Source organism: Notamacropus eugenii, chromosome 3 (genome assembly GCF_028372415.1).
Source record: "Notamacropus eugenii isolate mMacEug1 chromosome 3, mMacEug1.pri_v2, whole genome shotgun sequence".
In the NCBI taxonomy this organism is placed as follows: Eukaryota; Metazoa; Chordata; class Mammalia; order Diprotodontia; family Macropodidae; genus Notamacropus; species Notamacropus eugenii.
The window spans coordinates 381,136,496-381,150,937 of record NC_092874.1 but is presented as its reverse complement, the minus strand read 5'-3'; the positions used below and the strand labels follow the sequence as shown (position 1 = coordinate 381,150,937).

The following is a 14,442-nucleotide window of genomic DNA, read 5'->3' as shown; positions in this document are numbered from 1 at the left end:
GATATATCGATGGGAGGAAATTCAGGAGCTAGAAGGAGAACTAGTGGAGAGCATATGGGTGAAGATCAATAAAGGGTAAAACAGAAACGATTTTGTCATCAGAGTATATTATAGACTACCTGGATGGAAAGAGGAAATAAATGAGGCACTTGAGAAACAGATCACAGGCCTGGCACAGAGACCTGATGGAGTAGCGATAGGAGACTTCAATTATCCAGACAGCTGCTGGCTCTCTCTCTCTCTCTCTCTCTCTCTCTCTCTCTCTCTCTCTCTCTCTCTCTCCCCGCCCCCCCTCTCCCCCCCCCTCTCTCTGCCTCTCTCTCTCTGTGTCTCCTCTCTCTCTCTCTCACTCTTTTTCTCTCTCCTCCTTCCAAAAGCAGAGTACCTAATAACTTCTTGACTTGTCTTAATGGTAATTTCATCCTTCAAAAGATGGAGGAAGCAACCAGGGGAAATTCTGTTCTGGATCTGATTCTAACAGAAAGGAAATGGTTGCTTGGGTGGAAATGATGGGAACCTTGGGGAGGAGGAAAAGTGCATCTCTTGAAATTTGTGGTAGAGAAAAGGAAAAGCAGGCATAATCTGACATTCACTCAGGGGTGTGCTTTCTAGGGGGAAAAAAGTGTACAGATGATGCATTTTTAAATTTAATCGACATTATTAACATTTTTCTCTGTGACTTTTCTTAAGTTGAGACAATTAATAAAAATAATAAATCAAACCTCGATTTGTAGAATTTGCCAATTTCCAGACTATAAATGATCACAGGGAAAATTTAACAATCAGCTCTCCCAAAATAGTTCAAGCTGGCTAAAGCACATCCCTGCATGCATTATTAATTTGGGGAGAGCAAATTTCAAAGGATTCAAAGGAAGGACAGGTAGGATACCATCAAATAAAATTCTGTAGGGGAGTCACTGGAGGACAGAAGGAAAATTCTCAAAAGTGAGATTCTTAAGAGTCAAAGGGAAACAACTCTAATCAGGAAAAAAATAGAGAAGTTATCTCAAGAGGCAAAGAACTCACTAACCAACTTAGATTTTAAAAAGACATAAAAACATGGAAGTAAGAACAGGATGTATGTTTTCTTAAATGACATTTATTGGTCAGAGTGCTGAAGCAATCCTAGGCTAATGAGACTAGCTAGGGACAACACAAAGTGAGTTTTTGAAAACCTATATTCGGGGGGAAGGGGAAGTTCAAATAAAATATCTGACCATTGTTGAAAGCAGAAGAGACAGTGTTAATAGACAATAAAGAGAAGGTAGAACTACTTACTTTTCTTTGCCAAATAGAATATCCTTTGGATGGGAAAGGAGGGAACAAAAACCACTAATAAAGCATTGCCACTCAGTGTAAATAGAGGAGTTGGTAAGAGAACAGTAGGTGCTTGCTCAGATTAACTATTTCCCTGGATATTGAAAATAGTGGATAGAGCACTTTGTAATTAGGAAGATCTGAATTCAAATCCTACCTTAGAATCTTTCTCACTGTTTGACTGTAGGTAAGTGACTTCCCACTAGGTAAGTTACTTAAGTAAACCACAATTTCTTCATTTATAAAATAAGGTGATTGGATTCAATGGCATCTAATGACGCTACCAGCTCAAAACCTTGGACTACAAATAGAGACATCACTTCTTGGCATAGGGAGGTCAGACACCATCTGGAATATTGTGCACAGTTCTGAAATTCTCTGGTTTACAAAGGGTATTGATAAATGGAAAGGGTATTCAGGGGAAAGCAACAAGAATGATGAAGGGCCTCTATTCTGTGCCATTCAAGAATGTTTGAAAGAACTGGAGATGGGGGAAGAGTTGGTAGGGAGCAAAACTGTCCAGATATTTGAAGGACTTTCTTATGGAAGCGGGGCAATGCATGAAAGTTAGGAAGAGGCACTTCTAGGCTGTATGTCAGGAAAAACTTTGCAACAATTAGAACTGTCTGCTTCAAGAGAAGTGTGTGGGTGTAGTCCATAGTAGGGGATGGGAGTTGGATAGGGGGTTCCACCTTATCAGGAGCCTCCTTGGAGAGGCTGAGATATAGAGGTTTGCCTGATATGTTCCTTTTTGTGTATGGGTTGGATTAGATTGCTTCTGAGGTCCCATCACACATTAAAATTCTGTGATTTTGTGACATGGTGATTCTCTGTTGTGTCCTACCAATAGAATCAAAATTCCTTGAGGGTAGTATCCCCAGCATCTAGTGAAATTCATGGAAAATAGTGGTTACTTAATAAATGCTTGTTGAAATTGAATAGAAATCTACCTAGCAGTTAGAGCCCTTCACAGATTGTCCCCAACCTACCGTTCTATCTTTATTACACAGTTCTCCCCTTCACTTATTCTACTGTCCAGTCAAACGGTCAATCTTCCTATTCTTTTTTGTGTCTTTATATTCATGTTTATAATATATTCCTTCTACACAATTTTCTTTCTGAATCTCTAGTTTCCTTTTAAGACTCAGCTCAAGCTCCATGTTCTATTACATGATGCCTTCTCTTGATTACCCCAGCTATCAGTTCCCTTCCCTCCAATCATCTTATATCTAGTTTGAATATATCTACATATGTTCATTTTGTCTCTCTTCATAGAATATAAACTTCTTGAGGACAGAGACCATTTCAATTTTTTTTTTTTTGGTATTCCTAGTTCCTAGTACAACAAATGCCCCATAGAAGGTGCTAAATCAGTGGTTGTTGGTTGGCTGATTGATTGGTTAAAATGCAAATGGCCAATCAGCTAATGGATCAACTCAACTCATCTGTTTCACATACACCAAAACCTTATTCTGATCACTCAATCAATTAACAAGCATTGTTAAGCACCTACTATGTGCTGGGTCATATGCCAGAGTCTAAGGTTACTGGGGTGGTTAACCCCAATTTTCTCAACTCTTTTACCTAGTGTCTGGATGACTGTCTTCTTAACCTGATTTGTTAATGTGTCTCCTTCACTCGATGAGCAAAGTTTGCTCCATGCTGGGATGGGAGGAGCACTGAGGTTGAAGTCAAAGGAATTGGCTTTAAACTCCATCTCAGCTACTTATTACATAAACTTGGACACATCAGTTAACCCTTCACCACTCTGACTCTCACTTTCTTCTGCTATAAAATGAGAGGAGGGCACTAAATGATATCGTTCTGTACAGATACCTCCCCTTCCAGTCTGTCTAGAAAGAAGAGAAATGGGAGGACTTCCCTTCTATTCCCATAGATTTAAAGAACAAGGGAGCTAAAGGTGAGAGTGGGGCAGGGTGGTTAATAAGTCAAGACAATTATTAAGGTTTAGTATGGCTGATTTATAGAGTCACACATATAAGGAAAGAAACTGTCCTCAATGTGGAAAACATGCTGTAAGAAAAAGAGAGAAAATCATCAAAGCAAAATTTAGCAGAAAAAGAAAGCACACTGGGTTTGCAAATGAGGAGATCTTGAAACTCCAGTAGGTTCCCTGATGGGTAAGTCCAGAAATGCTGGTAAACTGTTTTTAACAACAACTGGCTCTCTGGGGGAAAAAAATGTACACATTTTTAAGTTTAATCCAAATTTGTCTTTTTCTTAAGTTTAGATAATCAACAAAATAGTAAATCAAAAGCCCCCATTTGTAGTGTCTGTAGGTAAAACTGGTACTGAAAACTTAATCTGCTCTCCCAAACATCAGAGCCGACCCTGAGCATTCCCTTCCTTGGACCTCAGTTTTCTTCTCTGCAAAATGAAGTTTGCTCTCCAAGGTTTCTTTCAATTCTGACAATGTATGGATTTAACATTCTAAATATCTTCTTTGAAAACCTAGATTCTGCTGGGTCCCTGGAGATATTTATGGGAAGATGGGAGAAAAGAAGGGTTTAATAATGGGGGAGGGGGGAAGGGATGGTGTTGTGTGCGAAGGGACACAAGAGTCGGGGTAGGGATCAGTGGTGTTCAAAAAATAAACATTTATTTCTTCCTAGGATTTGCCGAAATCTTGGGCCTGGCCCAACTCTGGGAGTCACTTTCCCACTCTCAATTCTCACTTCCCTTTAAAGGGCTTCTGGCTTTATTTCCCCTTTTGCTCTCATAGAATTTGGGTGCCTTTTTCTTTAAGAGGGGAAGGAGGCAGTCATGGGGAGGGGGAGACAAGTCCAAAGGAATGTAATCATTTTCAATCTTACACCTCCATGTCACTGAATGATGGTTTCATGAGAAGCATTTAAAAAAAATTTCCATCCTGCATTCCTTGTTCACTCATTTAAGAAGCTATTGTTGTCCAGGCAAATTCTCTTTACATTTCAAATAACAGGATTATTCCTCAGGAGGTAATATCCTGTAATTTGAACACAATAACGGGAATAAATTACTTGCTTAGAACTAATAATGACAGCCCTTACCCGATGCCAGTATATTGGCACAGGCCCTGCTTTGGTTGGTTAAAATGTAATTGTGTCCCTGGCAGACATTTTCCTTCAGAAGGACAGCAATGACTTTTAATTAAATTTGCTGGGGAGAAAAAAGACAGAAGGATTTGGGAGCTGATGGGGTTGTTTGCTCCTCTCCAGGCCACAAAGCCCCTAAGACAGTGGTGGAAGCTAGAAGCAATCAGCCCCAGAGACAGAACTTCCCGCCCTCCCTCACCTCTCTGATGTTAGCAGGAGTCGATGAATTTTTCCACTGGGTAGCCGTCTTTACCCTTCTCTCACCTAGGGGAAGAAAGCAATTTGTTGGGTGGCAGTTTGAAAAGGGATCAAATATTCTCCTCCACACAGACCCACCTCCTGCCCAAAGGGAGACTGACAATCATTATTTCAGATAATTATAATGTAACACATGGGGCACCCCCACCACATGCTGACAGGTTCCTAGGGTCAGGCTACCCCAGTTTCTCAGTACTCTGTGAGTCTATGTTTTCTCCAAAATCACAGATTACGAGCCCCCACTGATGTGTTCACATTTACTGAATATAAACAATTCAGAGTAAGCTTCAAACTAATTTAAATGAAATACACCAACAAAAAAGCAATAATAAAAAAATTCTACCCTGAGGACTAGGGTAAAAAATTAACCTGAGAAACACTCTCTCACAAATATATATGCCATCAGTTGGAAGAGTGGGCATACATAAGAACTACGTATTAAAAAGCATAACTAGAGGAGATGCATGTGGTCAAAGCACATAGCACAGGCAAACGCACAGAATGAACATGCGTGACAAATAGATACCCATGAAAGGGCAATACCACTTCTGACACTTGAAAGGTTGCCAATATCTTCTAGTGATGTTAATACTATTCCTGCTGGATCTGCTCTCTATTGGTCTCTGTCATGCTCTGCCAGACATGTAGTCTGTGTTAAGCATGTGGGGGTGGTGGATCGTCTCTGTCATGTACATTCTCCATGGATGTAGTGGTTCCCTCTCAGATAGAATGCCACCAGGCACAAGCTTTGGAGTTTCCCTCTGATTTCAGTTCCTAGCTTTAGTTGGAGTGTTCATAGCTGAGGTTCTTCTTCTTCTCCCAAAGAGGAAGGATGGCCTGTGAGATTCCTCTTCTAGTTCAAAGCCCAGGAGCCTTGTGCTACAACTCTTAGAAAACCAGAGTCCTCACACAACCAGTCATTGGACTAGGGAAAAACCCTTAGTGGCTTTCTCTCACAAAGGAGGGTCTATGTAACCTTAGCTTTGGAGATTCATCTCCAAAAGGAGAGTCCTTGCCATAGGAGCCAGATAACTAGTGATAACTAGTATCCATAGGCAGGCTTAAATCTATTTTTAACCTTAACTTCTTGTTTACTAAGGGCTGAGTTCTCTGTCAGAAACCTTGATTTGATTTAGGATTAGAAATTCTTTCTAACTTTCTTATTAAAGGAGAAGCTAGGTGGATAGAGTCGGAGTCAGGAAGACCTGAGTTCAGATGTGACCCCAGATACTTACTAGCTATATGAATTACTTAATCCAGTTTGCCTCAGTTTCGTCATCTGTAAAATGAGCTGGAGAAGGAAATGGCAGCCCACTCCTATGTCTTTGTTAAAGAAAACCCCAAAGGGGGTCACCTAGAGTCAGATATGACTGAAAACAACTAAACAACAAAAATTTTGTGCCCTTAAACCAATTGTGTGTGGGGGGGGGGGAGGTTCTGCCAAAGAAACCTTACAGAACTGTATAGTTCTGACCCACTGTTGGAGGTTTTTAAGAATATTCCTCCCACAGTGCTTTGTTATCTGTCATGAAAATAAAGCACAAAGGCCAAGCCCAGAGAGTTTAGTATTGTCCTTCAGCCTAGCTCCAATCCTGTCTTTAACATATATATGAAGCCAAGCTGTCCTATCCCATCAATACTTGAAATCTTTTTTTTTTTTTAGTGACAGTTAGCTCAGGTACAATAAGCCTTTCCTAGTTGTGTTCTCTATTACTAACCCTGAAATTGCTTTATATTTATCTATATCTGTGTTGTATCCTCCCAGGAGAATGTAAGCTCCTTGAAGACAGGGCTTGTTTTTTGCCCAGATCAGTGCGTTGCACATAGTATCACTTAATAAACATTTTTGAATAAATTGAATTTGGTGTCATTTAATCCTCCGTATAACTCCATGAGGGAAGCATAATCCCCAGTTAACAGATGGGATGGTTGAGACTCAGAGGTAAGTTGTCTTGCTAATGTCACACATAGAGTTGGTGGCAAAACCAGACTGTCAGCATGGTATATCCCATGCACTCAGCATAGTGCCTTCCACGTAAGAGATGCTCAGTAAATATTTTTGAATTGAATTGAACCCAGGTTTCCAGCAGGCTGTGAGAAGGTCACTTTCTCATGGTCTCTCTGTACTCTCTGTCCTTTCACCAAATGGAATTCTCCCAAATTGGCATTCTGTACTGGAGCTTCCTCTGCCCAGCTCATTCCATTCTGCCTTCGGTCGCTCAGACCTTCTTTGACAAAGATGAATCTTCTTGGCTTCCCCTTTCCTCTCTAGTGCAAAGACCTCAGGTTTCCTTTCTCCCCTTAGGTTTAAAGAAAATTATTGACTCTGTTTTTTGTGTATTACTTAAATTTCCCCTTGTATCCATCCCCTCTCTTCCCTCCCACTAAGCTATCCCTTCTAAATAAGAATTTTTTTCCCCCTGTATATTTTTTAAAATCATTTTCTCCATCATAGGCGATTTTGTGTAGTGTTACGAATGCTAATCTTGGAGTCCAAAGGCCTTGGTTCTAATTTCTACTCCCACTCTTACCTAGTGACCCTGGGCTAATAACTTGACCCTTCCCTAAGTGCATACAGAATGTGGAGCACTGTGTTAGATATAAGGATAGCAGGACAAGAGAGAAATGTAAGATACTGTTCCAACATATCCCAGGTTGTGGGATTTGTAAACCTTAAGGGATTATAGAAACTGAACATAAGAACTGAGAGGCATCAAGACATAGTGGTATCAGGGTGGTTAGGTGGCACAGTGGATTGAGCACCAGTCCTGGAGTCAGGAAGATCTCAGCTTAAATCTAGTCTCAGACACTTGCTAGCTGTGTGACCCTGGGCAAGTCATCTAACACCAATTGCCTCCTCCCCCACAAAGAAAAGACATAATGGATAGAGTCAAAGGTCCATGTCCTGCTTCTGTCACTACATATGTGACCCTAGGCAAGTCACATCTCTTGTAGTCCATCCTTTGTGTTTGAAGACAGCCAGTGACATCATGGAGTCATGACTTGGCTTGTGCATAAATTGGATTTAAGTGAAGCAGAGTTGCACAAAGTCATAGATTCATTCTCTCTTCCTGAGTCATCGAAATCCAATAGCAGGACAAAAGTCAAGATGAAAGGTGATGGCCCCAGGATGCAGTGGATGACCTTGGCGTCTTTGATGCCTAACCAAGTTCTAAGCATTCCATAGCATCAGCCACCTTCATGGCCATTGAAACAAATGGTTCTCCTCTGCCCATTCCATGGGGGAAAGTCTTCACGTGCTGGGAGTAGACATTCCTCTGGCTCACCGACAGGTTTGAGACCTGATGGTTACCTTCAATCTGGGGCAGCCCATCTTCCAAGATGGCTCTCCTGGAGTGTGGTCATGCTATAGCTTTTTGGAGCCACAGGGGAGAGTTGGGTGAAAGGTGGACACCAATGGTGGATGAGCAGCCCCCACACCAGTGCTGCTGGTTTTCTCTGAGCACCCCATACACCTCTTCTCCTTTAAATACTTTCTTAGTGAGTCAGGGAACTCACTAAGACTATAATCTAGAATAAAGATGCCAAACATGGAAACTTTGCTATATCAATGAAATCACAATTTCTTTTAAAAACAACAATAAATCTTTAGTATTAAACTTTTCGTCCTCCCTACATCAAACACAGGTCTCTTTTCTCTTGAGACTTTTTTATTTTGCCCCAGAAATTTCTACATCCTAGTGCCCATCACACCCTGGAAGATTCCTGTCAGCCCTGGAACTCACAGCTCAGGGGCCCTGTCCTGTGATTGAAGGGTTGAGGGCTCCTCCTCCATTTGAGAAGGGCTCTCAAGCCCACCCTCTCTTCATTTCCCACCAAATCATACTCTCCCCACCTCACTCCTTGACAGCTTCCTTTTAAGCTTTGGGTTCTCCCATTAGAACGTGATCTCCTTGATGGCAAGGACTCTTTCTGTTTGTATTTCTGGTGATTAGCCTGGCACCGTAGTAAAGACTTAATAAATGCTTGTTGACTGACTGAAGCCCCAAAGTCTAGCCCAACCTCCCCAGCCCACCCCCAGTTGAAGTCGATTCCTGCACTGTGGCCTCTACATCTTCCTTCCCCACTAGGGGACCTTGCTACAATGCTCCCTTCCTGTATTTCCCACAGAACATACCCATTTTCTCTGTCCAATGATCAAAGGCTCTTGAGAAACCTTAGCACTGGGTCTGTAGGATGATAACCTGCTGTTTTCCATCTCTGCAGTGAGTGGATAGAGAATGAAAGCAGCAATAGCAGAAAGGAAGGAGGACGTGGATTCAGGCAGAATTTCCCTATAGAGACAGGAAGAATTTACCACAAAGGGTTCATGGGTTTCAACTAAGGAAACTCCCTCCACCAATATATGTCAGCATCATCTTGGCAACTTATATTCTGAGAGTCACCCAGAGCACTGAGAAGTAAAGGGATGGGACCAGTTGCACACAGCCTTGATGAATCAGAGATTGAACCTAGGACTTCCTGTCTTTTTAAGGGATTGAACCCAGGACTTCCTATCTTAGAGGTCTCTTCAATATTTACTATGCCATAGCATCTTTTAATAACAGACAAGAATTGGCAGTGAGGTAGTACAGTGGATAGAGCACTGGCCCTACAATCAGGAGCCTCTGAGTTCCAATTTTACCTCAGACACTTACTAGCTGGGTGACTCTGGGCATGTCACTTAACCCCAGTTGCCTAAAAACACAAAAATAAAACCCAAAGAACCAAAATCTGGTCTGGAATAGATGTTTGTTGAATGAAATTGTGTAGTTTCAGTTTGGTCTCAGTCTTGCCAGAAGAAAGAGGGCTAGCCTAGATGAATAGGTGTCTGAGATAAGGTATAGGAAGGGTAGAAGGAAGAGGGGGAAAAGACCTTGCCTGGCTAGATGACTATTTGTTGGGGATATAAGATCCTCAATGGCAGAGACTGTTTTATTTTTCCCTTTGTGCTCCCAGGACCTAGACAAGTGCCTATACAGTAGGGGCCTAATAAATGCTTCTTGATCAATTATTTGCTACTATTGGAAGGATTGTTGTTATTCAGTTGTTTCAGTCATATCTGGTTCTTCATGATCCTATTTGGGATTTTCAGGGCAAAAATACTGGAGCACTTTGCCATTTCCTTCTCTACCTCATTTTATAGATGAGTAGTCTGTAGAAAAATGAACACAGTGAAATGACTTGCCCAGGACCATGCAGCCTGCAAGTGTCTAAGGCAGGATTTGAACTGAGGAAAAGGAGCCAAGCCCAGTGCTCTTACCTACTGTTCCACCTAGCTGCCCTTGTAGGGAGGATAGTGATGATAAACAGTTCATAGTGTAGGATCATAGTGGTAAAGTTAGAAAAGACTACAGAGGTGTTGAGTCCAACCCTGGACACCTAGAGGGGTGAAGGGGTTTTCCCAAGGTCTTATGGGGACTTCAGTACTAGCTGGTCCCTGAAGCCAGAATCACAGTCTCCAACTTTGAGATTCTGTGATTCTGTATGACCTTTCAGGTCTCTCCCAACTCTGGGAGCTTGTGATGTCCACGGCAGGCAGGCGGTCTCAGTGCCCTGAATCTCACTCTTGAGATAGATGGGCACATGTGTCTCTATCTGTGGCATGCTTAACAGGGATTTTGCAAACCACCCTGTTGTTATTTCACACCCTGTCACTCAGATTACCCACTAGAGAAGGGAATGGCTCCCAGGGGGGAAACAAAGGGACCATCCTTTGTCAAGGTTCCCTTCACATTCTTTACCCCACCCCAAGACTCCACAGTTTGGACACCTTTGTCCCCAAGGCCACCAGATACTGATTAATGAACCTCTCCCTCCCCATGTTTTTTTTTGCCCTATTTCAACTCTTTCCCCCACTCCCTACCTCATTCACAGAGGCCCAGCACCTTCTAGTCAACTTCACAGAGCCTGGAGAACAGCTGTGACCAAAAAGATCCTATTACATGGGTCAGATTGGCAGGAAATCCAGTACAGGGGAGCTAGAGAGACTAGTCCTCAGTTTCAAAGCAAGGCCAAGGCTGTCTATGTATATGTCACTGTCGTGGGTGTCGTGTGGGCAAGCTACCCATGCAGGGTGATTAGAGGGGTCTTAATAAAGCTACTTCCCAAAAATAGCTTTACCACCAACTTGTGTCAATGGTTTCTGAAATTCTACTATTAGAGATTCATTCTTTTAGATTCTGAAGGCTTTCCTGGTTTCCAAGATCTTCTGGTATTGTTCATCCTTTTTGGTGACGAATTAATATCCAAGAAAGTAATAGCTGCAGAGACCCTAGCAGAAACAGAACAAAGGGTAGGGCCTGGAAAATGGGCACTAAGGCACCGAATGGAGGGTAGGGATTGGGCCATAAAGATGTATTGCAATGACATCATTTTTCAACAGGCCTTGCTTCTCAGTGTTCCCTCTCAGCCCTGGAAAGAGTGGTTTTCTAGAAGGAATTCCAATGCTCAGGTACCATTCCAGAGGGAGCTCCCTTGGAACGTAAGTGTGGAGAATTGGGCCTAGAAAATGGAACCTTGTTTGAGCTTTAACGATTTTAACCTTTTTAATAGCATGGCCCTCTAAGAGGGAGTAATTAAAAGAAGTAAACAGACCTTGATGTGTGTGGTCCTTGGGGACTTTCAGGCTCAGAGATGAGGCCACCAAAGGCAAGGCCTAGGGGACCTGGTGCTGTTAGCGATTCTAGGCTGAGTCTGGCATGTCTTAAGCATCATTAAGGTAAGGAGAAACAATAATGCTGGGCATGGGAGCTAGGCGAGGGGGCCCTATTTGCTGGTTCTACCATACAAAACCCTGCTCAAGAAGGAGACATATGTAGCAGAACCCTTCCTCTGGGCAGGTAAAAGATGGATAGTCCTTTAAAGGAGGATAAAGAACTAGCCAACAGAGATGTGATTAGCCAGCGAGGGGGATAGAACACCAAGGCCTGCCTCAGAGAACTCATGAGGAAGGGACTCTTGCTTCTCAGGTGGATATTTTTTCTCCCCTAAGGGACTGAAGTTCTCACTATCCCAAGTCTCTGTGCCTTAGACTGGACTAGCACCTGTACCACTGGCCATGGTCCCTCTTCTGTCTCCACCTCCACCTGGAGGGGTTGGAGAGGGGAGGCACCTTACTATACTGGGAAGACATCACTGACAGTGGAGTCAGAAGTCCTAGGTTCAAGATCCTGGTTCTCTTCCCGTTACTAGCTATGACCCTGAGCAGATAGTCTTCTTTCAGGACTTCAGTTTCCTTGTTTGTAAGACAAGGAAGTTGGACTAGATACTGTCTCCGATCTCTACTAGTTCTTCCATTTTGTGAAGCCCAGACTTCAGAGATAGCTGTCTACTGCACCCAGCATATGACCTGCATAATATAGTAGGGCTATATTGTGCCTAAATTGTCTAATATAGTATATTAAGTGATATATTATGCCTAGATAGTCCAGTATATGGGCAGCTAGGTGGTGCAGTGGGTAGATTACTGGACTTAAAATCAGGAAGGCTCTCTTCATGAGTTCAAATCTGACCTTACACTGGGCAAGGCACCTAACTCTGTTTGTTTCAGTTAATAGAAGGAAATGGCAAACCACTCCAGCATTTTCTTCCCAAGAAAAAGCCAAATGGGGTCACAAAGACTTGGACATGACTGAACAGCAGCAGTCCAATACATCTTTTCACACAGGTTTGGGATAAGGGTATGAGGAAAAGAATCTTTGAAAAAGGACATTATGGACCTTTATTAACCTTGTTTAGCAGGCCCTAGATCATCTTTGATCCCAAATCACACGTCTAAAATGACCGCTGGGTGACCAGCTTTAGGCCAGGGACCAAAGCTAAGAGTCACATGGGAAAAAAATCCAAGCTCTCAGGTTAGGTTTTCCTTTTTCCAGCTATATCTGTAAATCTCTCTGGACCTGGGAAACCAGGGACATCCCCTTATGAGAAAAATTCGAGGCCTAAAAGTTTTCAGGATCACAGAATTTTGGAGTTAGAAGGGACCTTGGGAATCATCTATTTACTATATTGTCTAGCGACTGTTCAATCTCAAGGCTTCCAGCAATTCAGCTGAATTCAACAGACATTTGTTAAGTTCATATTATGTGTTTAGGTAGAGAATGTTGTGGCTTAGTATATAAAACACTATGACACAGGCAAGTCATTGAACTTGTCCAAGCAACTATTGGTTTTGAACAATTTTTCTGATTTGTATCTAGAAAGGGGGCGGCTAGATGGCACAGTAGATAGAGTGCTGAGCTTGGAGTTAGGAAGACTTGAGTTCAAATCCAGACTTACTAGCTGTGTGACCTTAGGTGAGTCACTTAACCCTGTTCACCCCAGTTTCCTCATCTGTAAAATAAACTGGAGAAGGAAATGGCAAACCACTCCTATATTTGTGCCAAGAAAGCCCCAAAAGACAAAGAGGCAGAAACAGAGATAGAGACAGTCTGAGACAGAGACAGACAGATGAGATACAGAGACAGAGAGCTGGACATAACTGAAATAACTAAACAACAAATATCCGGGAAGGGAGTTGCCATGCCAGGAATTCCCAAGCTGATGAAAATACAGCTCTGGACTTTCATTCTCCTAGAAACTCCCAAGTGTTCAAGGCAATAGTTTAGGTATAAATGAAAATAAAGTCCTTCTTTCAAAAAGATGCAGAACCCTAATCCAGGAGTATGCTGGAGTCAGCTTTTACAGGCTTGCCTGCAAAAGCTGATTGTTAAATTTTCAGGGTAAGAGTTTATTCCTTGGAAATCTGCAGATGCTACACATCAGGGTTTGATTTATTATTTTGCTGATTGCCTAAACAAGAAAACAATGGAGAAAATGCACAGATTAAACTTTAAAAGCATGTCATTTATACTCTCACCTCCCCTGCCCACAGAGCTGATTGTTAAACATTTACCAGGGAGCACCTGGCTCTGATCTATTCTAATTAAATTCTACAAATAAAAAAACTGAAGTCCAAAGAGAGGAAGAGACTCTTTTTTTTAACCCCTTGGACTGAATCTGTCACTTCATTGGTAGAAAGGATTTCTAGGTAAGGAAAAGTCCCTCTATTTATGCAGGTCTACATCTTCTCTGCAATTTATACCTACAGAGAGTTTCCTGGGAAACTCGAAGGGGTTAGCCCAGAGTCACAAGCCAGTACCTGTCAGAAGCAGGTCTTCCTGCCTTGGAGGCCAGCTTACTATCCAAGAGATTCAACTGCCTGTCTGAGGTTGCACAATGATTTAGTGACAAAGCTGAGATTTTCACTCAGGTCTCTAGAATCTCAGTTTAGTAATTTTCTATACCACTGTGCCTGTTACAATGCCCTGAGAGTGTCCTTGTAAGGAAATGTAGGAGTATAAAAGAGTAGGGAGAGTGATGGATAAACAGAAAGAGAGAAACAGATACATAAAAAGACAAAGAACTAGAGAGATACAGATAGAGACAGATACAGAGACAAAGACAGAGAGAGAAACAGAGATAGATGGACAAAAAGGCAGAGACAGAGAGAAGCAACAGAGATAGAGACAGACAGATAGAGATACAGAGAAAGAGACCAACACAGGGAGAAGAGGTAGAGAAACAGAAAAAGAGAGAGAGAAAGTGGAAGAGAGACAAAGAGGCAGAGAGAGAAAGAGGAAGAAGAGGGGAGAGGTGGGGAAGAGAGAGAAACAAAGTCTTTATGAGATGGTTAATAATGGAAAGCAGGGTGGCATGAGAGGCAGTATATAGTGTCTGCCTGCACTGTGATCTATCACTATGTATATATATATTTGTATACCCTATTAAC

General features: G+C 42.2%; 1 protein-coding gene across 1 annotated transcript in view; it reads right to left on the bottom strand.

Moving 5' to 3' along the window:
- Positions 1-318: 318 nt before the first annotated feature.
- The window catches only part of FBXL18 (F-box and leucine rich repeat protein 18), a 342,104-nt gene continuing 327,980 nt past the window's right edge, over positions 319-14,442 (bottom strand). The window contains exon 7 of the transcript XR_011964532.1: positions 319-4,676. The gene's annotated coding sequence lies outside the window, so the exon portion shown is untranslated. The remainder of the gene's footprint in view (positions 4,677-14,442) is intronic.